This window comes from Thermobia domestica, chromosome 2, assembly GCF_964235325.1.
Source record: "Thermobia domestica chromosome 2, izTheDome1.hap1.1, whole genome shotgun sequence".
NCBI classification, from domain to species: Eukaryota; Metazoa; Arthropoda; class Insecta; order Zygentoma; family Lepismatidae; genus Thermobia; species Thermobia domestica.
In genome coordinates, this window is record NC_137455.1 from 215,574,107 (window position 1) to 215,589,140 (window position 15,034).

Sequence of the window (15,034 nt, forward strand, 5' to 3'; positions counted from 1 at the left end):
TAAGATAGATCAACATAAATTCCATCGTTTAAAACCTACGATTATGCTCTATCATGTTTATTTCGATTCATTTTAATATCTCGGTTATATTCCGAGTTCTATGCCAATAAAACATTATTGCAAAATGAGAATAACTATTTTTTTTACCTAATGTCCGCCATTTTTCAGTATAGATGCGATACATAGAATGATGCAAACATTCATTCGTTCGTCTATACTATTATCTTGAAACTGACACAAGAACAAAGTTTCTAGCTTAATTCTGTGAGTAGATATTGTCATTTAAATGTAAGTCGATGTTTCGGTCTGATCGCCATATTGAATCCAAGATGGCGGATTTTCCCAAGTTGGGAGAAGGTGGGAATTTTCAGGAATCATTCTGGCAAGGATACTGAACCTAACCCAAGTGGTTACGCTTTGTTATTATTTTTGTTCAGGTTCAAGCCTAAATGCAGTGGACTATTTACGACGTTTTGTTATCTCTAGACAACCTGCCATCTAGATATGTTTTGGGGGAGTACTCCAACCGATTTTGTGGGTGTTTTAACTGAATTTCTCTGCAACCTGTCCGTTGCTCGATGTGATCGTTTTGGCATAAAGGTTTATTGACAGTTCTTATGGGGGACTTGTCCGACTTATAAGTTGGGAATTCATGACCAGCTCACCAGTGTTTTCTGCTTACTCTGCTTTTGCAAAGAAAAACAGTTTTCAAGGTATATAGAACAAAATAGAAAGTTTGTTACTCATTTATTTAAGTTACATTTTATTTTAAATTTATAAAGCACATTTCAAAACATAATTTCACATTAAATGGAAATGATTAATACTGAACGTAAACATGACCCTCACTGTAAAAGTATTCGGAACTACACAAGTATTATCTAAATATAAGACATATATAATTCGATAGGTCATATCAAGCTAAACAAGATAACGTGCATGAAGATAAAATCTCATGTGCAGTTTTCGAGATAATTGTAAAAAAAAGATACGTGGAACGAAGACATGTGGTTCGTTGCCAACTGAAAGATTTTATTTTGCTGGTACTAACAGATTTTTGTTTGTTTCTAAAGGTGATATACAGACTCTTTACGTACATATCGGTTGTAAATTCTACAATATCAGTAGTTTCTTACGAAAAGATATATAGGGTGGGCCATAAGTCCCTTACCACCCCTTGCAAAATCCGTGTTCGAACAACAACCATGTAGTAACATAGTAGGCCGAGGGGGAGTCGGATTGTGGTGACAAAGATGGCGGTCATCTTGAAAGCCGCCATCTTGAATTCATGTAATGATTTTTAAATGGGAACTTGTTCATGTGACACACCATTTTAGGCTTTAATTTAAAGACAAACACAATGGTGAAATCAGTTTGTTGATATCTTAATGCGTTCAAAAGTTACAGGCATTTCAGATTGCTAATTTTACCGTACTGTTTCTGTTGTTGCAGGTGAATAATTATGCCGCTAATGACAGCATAGGGTAATGAGTTGATCAGGGCATGGGGAGGAAGGAGTGCAAAGGCTGTAGCAGCTGAATTCAATGCCAGGCACCCAGATCTACATCCTGTGTCCCATGTTAGTGTCGCCCAACTCTTCCTGAAGTTCATGGATACTGGTTCCATACCAGATAAACCCAGGTGTGAAAGACCCACGACCGAAACAGATGAAGCCACGTCAGTAGCAGTGCTGGCACCATTTGCTACATCACCACACCACAGTACCCGTCGTCTGTCCATGAATGTGGTGCCAGCCGTACATTAATCAGACGTATCTTACAGAAAAGCAAGTGGCATCCGTACAAATTGCAACTTTATCATCTATCTGCATATCTATCATCTATCGTGTGGAATTTTGCGACTGGGCCCTTGCACAGTTGCAAACGGATCCCACATTCCACACAAATTTTATTTTCCGATGAGGCCAATTTTTATGTGACCGGGGAAATGAATAAGCAAAACTATCGCTATTGGTCCCCGACAAATCCTCAGTGGATTGGCCGTTGCAAAATAGTAGGTACAGGCAAATTAATAGTGTGGTGTGGTATATGGGGCGCCAAACTAATTGATCTACTAATCATTCCTGGTACCCTCGCTGCTGAACGGTATTTGGATATGTTGCGGGATCTCATTCTCCCTTCCATATTGTCCGAGGACGGCACATTTCCACTATTTTTCCAGCAGGATGGTGCCCTTCATCATTCCGGATTACAGGTCCGTACATATCTGGATGAACAATTTCCTGGGCGTTCGATGGGCGCCGTGGTCCCATTGAGTGGCCAGCACGATCATCAGACCTGACGCCCTTGGATTTTTATCTGTGGGATCATCTGAAGGCAAAGGTATACGCCGAAAAGATCCGGGATCTTGAACACCTGGAAGAACGCATATTTGCAGCCTGTGCCAATATTTCACCAGAAACTCTTTTGGACAGTTTGGTTGAACTACTTACCTTGTACATAACTCGGGATCGGGGCCACGTACAGCACGTGATCCGCCATGCGTTACAGGTAAAATTAGCAATTTGAAATGCCTGTAACTTTTGAACACATTATGATATCAACAAACAGATTTCACCATTGTGTTTGTCTTAAATTTATAGCCTAAAATGATTTGCCACATGAACAAGTTCCCATTTAAAAATCTTGACGTGAATTCAAGATGGTGGCTTTCAAGATGGCCACCATCTTAGTCAGCATCACAATCCGACTTTCCTCTCGGCCTACTATCTTACTACACGATTGTTGTTCATATTTTCCAAGAACACGGATATTACAAGGGGTGGTAAGGGACTTATGGCCTACCCTGTATATACAAGGACGGACACATATCAATCACATTTTTTTCTGTTTTGTTTTTTAACCTGCAATTTCATTCGCGTCTAAACTGGGCGGACCGCAGAAGGTGACGCTGGGTAACATTAATGGAGACAACTATATATTGTATATCAGTGTAATAACTCAATAATGGTTTTCGAGAAAATTAAAAAAAAAAAAGCAAGCTTTTTTCTGCAAACTGTATAGTTAGTGACAAACGTTTTTTCCATTTGGTGAAATTAATTTGGAAATAACGGCTGGAACGTACAATGGTGGTGCGGCTAGAACGTACAGAAAATGACATTTTCTTTAATTTACTGAAAACTGTACTCAAATTGTCCTTCCATTCTGAAGTTATTTACGAAATTAATTTCACGAAACGGAAAGAACTTTTGTTACTGTACAAGACTCACATTATCTATTAAAGTGAAACTCAAACATTTATTTTAGCCTTATGAACTTCATTATGACCCTAGCGAACAAACAGAATGTAGTATGCTTGATGAGATAAAGCTCAAAATTGTTATCTCTTCAACTTTAATTTCTGTGGAGATAAAGTATTTTCCAAAGATGAGATAATATCAGTTCGTACGAGGAAATCTTGTAACACATTTGTTCGGGTTTTGCTTGTCCGAGTATCGGACAACACACAGATCTCCCTGCTAAAATCATAGGACACTCGTCCGGGCGGTGGCCCCGATTGCATTCAAACGGGACGTTGTGGACAATCGGTGTAGTGTTTGAATTGAGGAGAGAGATGCCAGGGTTTTCCACTTGACGAAAGTTTCTTCCCTGGAGAAGAAAATTACTTTATGTAGCCAAACTAAAAAAAAAAAAAAAAAGTTAACGAAACAACTCCTTCTCAACCTTCTTGTACTCGTTAGAAGCACACATTTTTCTTTTTTGAAATATTGACTATTCAAGTGAAAAAAACATTACTTTTACTAGAAGCTATTCAAAGATTCTTAAAGGGGTGGAAATGTCACCAACTGTTCAGGTATGCAATTCCTGAAAAGCATCATGCGCATTGTTTGTGTCATAATGCTCTCTTAAGACGGGTGGTTAACTAGTTACATCTTTATCAATATATATAAATTTTAACTTGAAGAGAATAATAATTCTTGTTCGTATTGCAGTATATATTTAAAGAGAGAATATGTTTGTGTAATGGCTACATGTGTATATGAGAAAATGTAATCTCCCGGTGGGGAAAATATTCAATTGCACGCTGAATGGGAACGGAAACAAGTACTCGAGCTTTGTCCGTTCGAATCCCAACTGTAAACACTGTTAGCAAATTTGGAAACTAAAATAAATAAATAAATAAAAACAATATTGGCATAAAATGGATTAATGGTTAAGACATGTTTATTAAATAATCGAATTAGTACATCAATTGTATTATTTTATATGTAATGCTCTGGTCAAGCAAAATTTTTGTATAGTGAATTATGTATCTCTTTTTTTAATTGGAAGGAAACATTCCAATTTCAAAATGGAATTTGCATGAGGGGTAGAAACATGCCCTGTTTAAATATCTAAGCAATATATCTATATTATAAAAGAGAACGTACAAATCCTTTGTTCCCTCATCACGTTAATACGGCTGAACCAATTTCTTTTATTTTTGGGGGGTTATTAGGATTTGGACCCTAGATGGTTTTTATCATATCACTTTAATTTTTAATTACCAGTGTCTTGAGATAATTGACCATTCAAGTGTCCATAACGTACAAATCCTTTGTTAGTTCATCATAGGTATAAAAATAAACGTATTTATATGCAACCCGCATGACCGTGTCACTCGGCGGGTTAACATAAATGACAGGCGCTATAATGTTAACATTTACTGCAATTTGAAAGCGAAAAAGTAAAAATTATCTAAGTAACAAAGTTTATTGCGTTCCGGGGTGACCGCAGCGAAGCGGGGTGAACGCTGCTAGTATAAAATATATATATATAAATATATATATATATATATATATATATATATAAATATATTTATATATATAAAATATATATATTTATATTTTATATATATAAATATATATATATAAACTACATACAAAAAAACATGTAAGATCAGCGACCGAGCGCTTTATGTTAGAACCTTTAGCAGAGAACGATGGTGGGATTTTGTCACCAAGCCCTCTTGGAAGCAAAATAGTATGGTGGGAAGCGGCTATACTATGGTGGTGGTGGTTAATCTTGTATGGTGATCTGTGTGTTCGAAGATTTGACACAACCTGTTATGATTGTGAGCCCACGTTAATAAGGCATTTCGTCCTACAAAACTTTTTTTAAAGCTGCGAATCACAAGGACTCATTTAGAATAAGCAGCAGGTTTTACCACTGCTCTAAGTATTGGAAAATAAATGTCAATGCAACTAGTTTGAAAACATTAAAAGGGAATTCATTAATATACAGTGAGTCATTGCAAGCTATCTGAAATAAAATTCGTAAAACTATTTTTTAAAAATTTAAAGTGGTGTATTTAACACTCAATCATTATACCCTTTAGATTAAAAGATACTAATATAAATTAATGATTATGAAATAATTATTGGGATAAGAATGTGGAAGAAAACAGAAGAAATTAATGTATTCGATTGTTACGCATTGAGATATAAAATAATATTTTTTGTTAAAGTGTGGAAATAGCAATACTCAATCATTTAAAATTATACCACTACAGTTTTAAAACAATTCCTTAAATTAGTGCAACGCTGATGATAAAAAGACTTGGTTGGCAATAAAATGCTAGTTAAAATTAAGTGAACAATATTATTAGCATTTAACCAGAAACATATATGTATGTTATGTAAATATTAGACACATATCAAACGATATAGGCTATCTCATTGAGCTAAAAGGTGATACGAAATAGTATAAAAAGCATTGATATTTTTCCCAGTATTCAAAATCTCAAGATACATAAGCCGCAACAAGTGAGGCATAATGTAAGTTAACAGCCGATAGTTGAAGTTAGTAGATGTGCAAAAAGTGTTTGAATTTTTATAATTAGACATAAGGAATTGCACCATGAAATTTGGTGAACTCCCTGCAAAACTATGCTGTATTTTACAATTTTATTTCAATAAAAGTACAAATCCTGCGGAGGCACTTGAAGAAATTTGTGATGTTTTGGGAAAGATAGGTTATCAAATGAAACGACCAAGAGATAGTTCAGTTATTTTCGTTCTGGGAATTACGATGTCCTAGATGCTTTTCGCAGTGGGTGAGGAATCATAGTAAGAGAGGCCTAGATGATATTACGGTAGAAGTCGAGCAAGACCAGGGTGTAAGCACTAATGATATCGTAAGTATTCTAAACCAGGGTGAAGCAGTCATAATATCGAGTAAGAGCAAGGAAATGTTGTGTGCGTCTATATAATATCCAAACAGAGTTAAATTATTTGTACACAGTTGGCTGAAAAAGGAAAACCTCACCTTTTGGGTGACACATTATCAGACTCAAAACATTAACTCAATCTGCAAATCTCTACCGAATTGTAGCGTACCCGAAACATAATTAAAGCGGTAGATTACGAGTGACGAAGAGTGGATATCTACGACAACAATATGCTGATAAGATCATGACCAAAGCGACAAGGAGCTCAACAGTCTCCGGTAAAGCCCATACTGATGCCCAAGAAGGGGCTGGAAGGATACCGAGCACCACGAGCTACTACCTCCGAACTCAACAACAGATTAGGACATGTATTGTTGACAATTACAATGAGTTCACCCAGCAACTCGAAAGAAGAGGCCGACATTGGCGAACAGAAGAGGTATCGTATACCACGCTGACAACGCCAGACCACACATATCTTTAACGACCTGTCAGAAATTACGAGAACAGACTGGGTTTCTAACGTATCCACCTTAAAGCCCGGGCCTGGCATTATAAAACTAGAATATTTTCTTTTCGATCTTCTTATCTTTCTTTTTTCTGTACTAGAAGTCACAAAAGCTTCATAGCGACGGAATTACGGGTTTTCGAAAAAAAATAACAGAAACCCATCGAACAAAGTGATGCAATGTGGTTTCATATTGTTATTTTCAAATTACAGTAATTATATTATTAATTTTGACCTGTAAAGGTTCAATACGTTTTAGATAACATGATAATACCTGTATAAAAACTCATGCCTACTTCAAGAATATTTAAAAATCTATATTTTTTGCAAATTTAAAAATTTAATGCTATAGCCACTTCACAAGAATCACATCATTTATTAACTCACACAGCTACTATGAAGAAAAACACTATCTAACTCTCCGTTATGATGTTAGAGAGAAGAAAACAGACAATACAGGACATATGAGACATAACCAAAATTATTTTTTCAACTTCAAGTTTTATTGAAATATGATGATTTCGAAAACTGATTGCACACACACACACACACACACACACACATATATATATATATATATATATATATATATATATATATATATATATATATATATATATATATATATATATATATATATATATATATATATATAATGTGCCTCTTCTATAGCTTTTCCTTCATGTAGCTCAAAAGGTTTTCAATTCGTTCATACCAGGACTACTGCTTGGCCACGGAAGAACACTAATTCGTTGTCCTCGAAGAACTTTGTCACAGCTTTGGCCCGGTGGCATGGTGTAACGTAGCGTTACACTCTTTTAAAAAAAAGTAATCATGCATATACATGAATTGTACGTCATCAAACCAGACTGCAATCTGGGAAAATAGTTCTTTTTGTTGAACTTGTAGGTATTGATCGTGTTGCATTGTCCCCTCTACTATATACAATCATCCAGACCCGAAGACAGACATCACACCCCAGCCCATGACTAAAGTAGGATAATTCACGGTTTATTAAAGACATTCCAAGTTAAATTCCTCCCAGGCCGACGTCGCACATATAGTGAACATTCACCAGACACGAAAACACATGATTTATAACTGAAAAACACTATTCTCCAATCGTCAGCAGTCCAATATTCTAGGCCTCGTGATCATTCGAGATGCTTCTTTGACATGATTGAAGTAGACTCTAATTTATGTTTTCTTTCTTGACCGCGTGATTTTATTCTCTCGGCAGAAAGAATCCTTCGAACACTTTCAGGTCAAATGTCTGCACCATACTCATCCATTTTTATGCTTAAGTCTCTTAGAAGTTGCAGTTCTGTTTCCCAGAGACAATCTTTTTCGTTTTCTCATACCTCTTAGCAATAGCTTTGGTTTTTGCCTACACTTTCCAACCCTATTTTGGCTCTTCTTCATTCCAACAGAGATTCTACTCACAGATTTTTGTTCTATCCCAACTCTACTAGCAATGTGTCACCGTGTATATCTTATTTCCACCAGAAGTGTTTCGTTAACTTCCATCTTACGCGGAGAAAGGACCTTTTGCTTTTCCCATTATGCTGCGATTACACGACTTCACAGAAGAAAAGATTGATTCACGAAACACGTCACGATCATTTTAAACTGGACCATTCGAACTGTTGAACGCTTTGAATGTTGTAACTTCTTACAAAAGCAATACAACACTTCAGACTGTAGATAGGAACCACAATAGCTATCTACTGTAACACCACTTTCAGAATTTCCCTCCTCACGAATGCCATCTGCTGTTCAACAGTATTACCACTTGAACTGTACAGCAAACAAATGAAGGATTGGTGGTTTAACCATTAAATTAAATGTTCTAGAACTCTGAAATTAGGACTTCTACATCAACTTTGCATTTTTCTAGCAATTGGCAGCAGGATATTGTTAGACTTCTTCTATTAGGCCACCAGACTAATGTGTGTTCCCAACCAAACATAAATTTTCTTTTCCAGATGGAATTACGTTAAATTATGACATTTCAAATTTACATATTAAATGAAAACTCTTAGAATATCATGTTTATTGTTCGGTATTGCAAACTGAGGACGCTATAGTATCACAAACATTTAAAGCAGTAATAACACAAGTAAGGTTGTCGGGGAATGCATATCCAAAGTACTATTGTAACTAATCTTATAATGTAATCATGATATGACGGATTTCGATAAACAGGAACAAAATTAAAATTGATTGAGAATTAACTTTCTTTAAAAGCAAGTTTTTCGAAAAGCTGTTTAGATAAGTATCGCACGCAACTAAATAGATGGTATTCAAATAAATTATTTTTTTAATATGCAACAAACACGTCATTCTAAGCAATTTATCAAATTTAAATATTTCATTCGTACCTCCAAAATGTTTCTGAAATCAAATGTCTGTAAACAGCTTTATGATTTTTATGTATACTAAAACCATATGCGTAATTTGGTGCTATTCTTAACAGGATATTTCCTGAAACAAAGCAGTTTGAAAAAAGTCTAATTTTCATTTATTGTAATGATGTTTCTGTTTGTTCAATATCCATCATATTATGACTGTAGAATTCGATACTAAGCTACTTTGGTTATTGATTACCCCGTCCGCCTCATTTGTGCCACTACTGTTCTAGGACCCTCAAAAATTAGCTGTATTTCGATGTTTGTGATACTATAGAATCTTTGGTTTCAAGTCTGTACAATAAGCGTAAGTCCTCGTTTACAATGCAGACTTGAAATATGTAATAACATAACGTAGTGCCATTTGTGAACTTATAACATTATGTTGTGTTGGCAAATTTGTTAATCTAGTCCTATTGCAGCGTAGCACTCTTAATATTTGCATATTACGAAATCTTAAAATTTGTATTTAGGGCTTATAAATTTAAAAGTTAAATGAGCGGATCAAGATAAAAGTACAACCTATATACAAGGTGGCTCACAAGTAGTACCATACTGATCAGCTTCTCATTTTATATCATTTATTGTTATCCACCGCGTAGACTTAATTTCTTTATTATTGGTTCTTAATGCCTTTTTACATATATCTTAAGCTCGGAACAACCGAAGCAAATAAATCTATAAGCTAGAATGTTATACTTGATCAATGCAGGGCCCAACTACCTACTTTTGGGCCACCCTGTATATTAAACTTAAAAGAAACTGCATCTTAAGGATTAATTATGATGCATAGGTTTCAAGAGAAGTTTGAAAAAAAAACAATAGGAAAACTTATTTCAATGTAAGTATTTCATTTGTAGTCGATCTGAGGCAGTTTGTAGTTTTTGCTGTACTTTAACATGTACTGTATATGAACAATATTCATCACTAACTAGCAGGTTGTACCAGAGTTCAGATAAACGAGGGTATAAGGTGGATTTTCACTCTTGTCAAGTAATTTCCATGATTCGTCAAAGAAATATTTCTTTCTTGTCAGGGAAATATTTCCTCCATGTCACATAAATCACTGTTGTGAAAAAAAAGAAAAAAAAAGTTGGATATACGATTTGGAAAAGTTCCCCCTCTCGTAAATCGAACCCTGCTGCATCAAGTGTTCTTTGATTTTTATCATCATATTTATCTGTCATGTTCATTTTTCGTCGATACATTATATCAGCAAGTCGAACAACATATAAATTTGCTTCTGTCAATTATGACTACCGTCAGTAATCAACATAAGTGAACAAGAATGTGTGTGTTTTAAGTACAAAGAAAGTGCATAGTATTATGCAGCAATTATATGAATAGAAATATGTGCCTGGACCTACAATACGGTTCGCAAACATTCTTCATCTCGGCGTTGACTGGGCAGGTGTGTAGGAAGTACTCGTACAATTTTTAATAAGATACGCAATTGTGAGATAGATGTGTATTCGGTGAAATAGCTTAAAATTTGAAGCAATTAGTCTGTTACCAGTAAGCAGCTTCTCTTATGCAATAACGACTAAAGTGAACTCTGGAAAACAAAAATCTATCTGGTTCTCCATCTATACTAGCGACGAAACCTACATCCAATATAAGATATATGATATCTAAAATGGCATCAAGAGCTTAAAATTCTAGTTACTGACTTATGCTTACAAGAAACGTAAATATCAACATTACTACTAGTTTAACTCAAATATATATTCTGTTATTGCAGCCTACGAACACATACTTTCTGGATTTCTTATTTAACTTCCTAAAACTTATTTTAGAACACTTCGACATTCATTAAATACACTGAGACCTTCAATTTTCTTTTTCGAATAGGTAACAAATCTATAAAATGGAACCTTAGGTGACATGTTAACAAAATTTGGATCATGTTAATATTGTTTCAGAGGTGTTGCAGTCGCTTCAGGAACGAAACCTCGCAGCCGAAACCTCGCCATCAAAAATCTCGCTGGTCGAAATCTCGCTATAGTGATTAATGTGTATAATGTTCAAAATATCGCTGTATGTATTTACATTTAAAATTGTTTATGCAGTTGAACCTCCATTAACGGGCACCTTCATAATAGGGACATTTGTTCATCCCATGAAGAATATATGTATTATTAAATGACACACCCCTCTGTTGCTTTAATACTCACATATGGATAAGGACAATCTACACCCTCTTCTGGCGCGCAATATGTTACCAATATATTATTTTACATCTTCATGAGCGACAGAAATTATTCTCCATTTGTCAGCACAGAAAACTTCGCTTTTCTACAATTTGAACACAAATCTGAGTACAGTACAGTAGACAGAAAATTCACTTGAAATGGTTCAACAGATTTCAAGCGATGATGATACAGACAACGTCGATTAAAATATAGGGGTAAAAACTATAGATATTGCTTTTTCACTCCTTATAAAGTGATTTAAAAAAAAAAAACGTGAGAGACGTTTCCACTCATCTTTAATGAGTTTATGTACACAATTTTGTCTTCTTAAGAGGTCCGTGATACATTAGAATTTTGGCATAAATTTTTAACCCTTGGTATAATTCGCAGTTCATTCTCACTAAGCAAGTTAATTAAAATAAGACGAGATAAAATGAAATGAATAAGATTTCTCTTAACATTGGATTTATTTTACGATTATATCCACATATTTATTTCGAACTATCATTTTTTCGCTTCTTATGTCTATTTTATTCATTTTCAGGTCATTATTATTATTATTATTATTATTATTATTATTATTATTATTATTAGTAGTAGTAGTAGTAGTAGTAGTAGTAGTAGTAGTAGTAGTAGTAGTAGTATAATTACAAATATTATTTTTATTATTACTAGTAGTAGTAGTACTAGAAGAAGAAGAAGTAGTAGTTGTAGTATAATATTGAAACCCAGAAATTCTTATGTAGGATGTTACGGCAAAGTTTTGTCTATACGACATTTTAGCCTGCTAGTTTTGACTCGGTGAGATTTGGCCCGCGAAGTTTTGACTAGGTGAGATTTTGGTCGACGAGCTTTCGGCCACGCGTGATTTTGGCTTGCAGTATTATGAGTGGCGATGCTTCGGTCTCAAGAATTTGTTAATTTATCTTTGCAATCTTTTCAAAATATTTATTACCCTGATAGTAAATAAGCATGATTAAATATACGCATAATTCCCACTTCACACAGAAACATAGCCCATATAGGTGTTCATATGCTTTTATATATGTTAAACACAAGTGACAACGAACAGCATAGGATTAGCACAGTAACGTGAAAGTTGTACTGAGGCAGCAGTATATGATGTTTCTTCTAGCAGAGTAGTTCTGTTGTGTGAAGCTTAATTATACCGAAAGTTAATCGGTTCGGTACAATATATATTATAGCATTTTCTGTCTGACATTTTGGTTGTTCAAGCATGGATAAACAGTCACCAATACGTATTTGCAGTTGCACACTCCATTGTGCTATGTCTAGTTCGACGATCTGCAGTGCGATTGCCCTCGGACAATGCATCACGGACAGCCCATCTGAAACAGCTACCCTATTGAAACGGACGCCACTAGTGTTATGCTAAATTAAGAGATTGACGGCGTCGGAGAATCCACCAATACATCGTGGTATTACAACACGTTTCTGTGTGTCGTAATGAAATATCATGCCATTCAAAAACTGTTACGTCTCAAGATGGAGCATAAGATGAATGTTCATGATAGCCAGCCAGGTCAAGAATTTATGGAAAGCTATGTGGGTCACTTAGCGTACTCACTAATATTCTCACCTTTCGTAGGAGCGGTTCCGGGTTCGATTCCTGGTAGGAACACAAATTCAAAAACGTGTCAAAACCTTTATATGACAGATTTTCGTCATACTGAGAGTTTCCTCACTCGTACCAGAAAAATGCCAGGATGGCCCTTCATATAACGGTTCTAGAATGTTTCCTTACTTCTTCATTTTCTTCCTCTTCAATTCTCTGGGCAGTGTGATCCAGGCCCGTATCCAGGGGGGTCTAGGGGGGCCGGGCCCCCCTAAATTTTGGCTGGCCCCCTAAAATTTTCACGGTAGGCTGGCAAGTGAACTATAATATGGTGATTAACTATAACATGGTTGGATTGGGCCCCCTTAACTTCAGCCGCCCCCCTACATTTTGGGGCTGGCTACAGGCCTGGTGTGATCACCAAGGAAAGTCGACCTTCACCCATGATGAGCTAACATAACTATTTCGTAAATCCCAGAAATCTAATTCATGATCCCAGTTATGTAGAAAGTTATACGAGCGTCATCTGGCTGAAAATCGATAGAAAATATAGTCATCTCAGATTAAACATGTTAACTATTGTGGAAAAGTTTGTGTAACTACACATAGAAGTATCGATGCGAACAGTGGCGGCCAGTGGATTGTCATCTCTAGTGTTGCAGTACGAACAATCCGATTTGAAGTCAGAAATTTGACTCATTTATTAATCAACATAACTTTGGACGCAAATACTATGAGGTATGTGAAAATAAATGAAATTCTGTTAAAATATACTAACAACTAAAAAATAGAACATTTTATGCAATTACTCATCTTATTTTAAAAAAAAACAGTACATTTCCTCATTTTCATTGCAGCAAATTTGTCTAAAACAAGCTGGTTGAAGTCTGATAGTATCAGAACTTTTTTTTTTTTTTCTGTCATGAATGCCAATGCTGATAATCTTTCACGAAGCATCGAACACCTTAAACATGTCTTTATTCAATGTTGAAAAAAAGCTTTTTCCTTTACTAACGTCATAGGTACATTTAATATCACTTCAAAAGCTTTGTAGATTCACTAAATGATTCTCCTAGATTATCACGAACAATTAATTCTAGGAAACCCACATCTCTGACAGTGATGCAAAAATAGATCGTGGCGGAGATTTACATAGTATACTGATAGTATATATATATATATATATATATATATATATATATATATATATATATATATATATATATATATATATATATATATATATATATATATATATATATATATATATATATATATATAAACTACATTGAACACATTTTACCCACAGTTAATCTAGAACAATTTAAAACATACTGTGGAAACATATCTATTGCAAATAACATTGCTGCCATGAGATGTTCTATGGAATTAAACCGGGGTTTAGCTTCGCCATGCACTCTTTTTTTCTCTCTGTTCCATTCTGTGCTGTCACTCTTCCTCTTTTTTAACTCTCTTTTCGTAGCTTCCATTCCCTTGCTCCTGTTATCATAAATTTGATTTCTTATTGCATTAGTATTTCTCCCAAAATTTAAAATCGCCTGTTATTCAGAAGACGGATCAGTTTCTCTCTTTCTAAGCTGCCCAAATGAAATTTGTACAGGTGACATTATTTTGCTGGAAATAGATACGCAAGAATTGAAGTGGTGGCTGATAAGAATTATTTTAGGCCATCAGCATGGTGGATTGTATTTGCATTTCCTATCTAATCCGTTGTTACTTTCTTACCCATGCACTGGATGATTTCTATAATCAAATACCTCACATTATTAGAAAAATTTCAAACGAGTTTTAATTGCCCGAAGTAACCATTTCTGAACAACTGAATCTAAAATTGTGGTTCTCTGTGAGCTACCAGAATAAAACTGTGAAAATGCCTTGTAAATTAGAAAAGAAAACGAAATATTTCTATTTACGGAGCTTTGTTTGTAATGAAATTTACTTGATAAGTATAACGATGTATATATTAGGTATTAGGGAAAGTTTAATTACTGCTTGCACCTGCCGCCTGAAGAACCAGATATAACAGAAGCTTCTTTATATACCATACGTTTGTGCAGTTAATTTGGGTGAATATTCATGGAGACCCCAAGTTTTATTTCTTTCAGTTATGCAAGCAAATAAAAAGCTAATGCATGCTTTGGTGGTGAAATAATATTCCAAA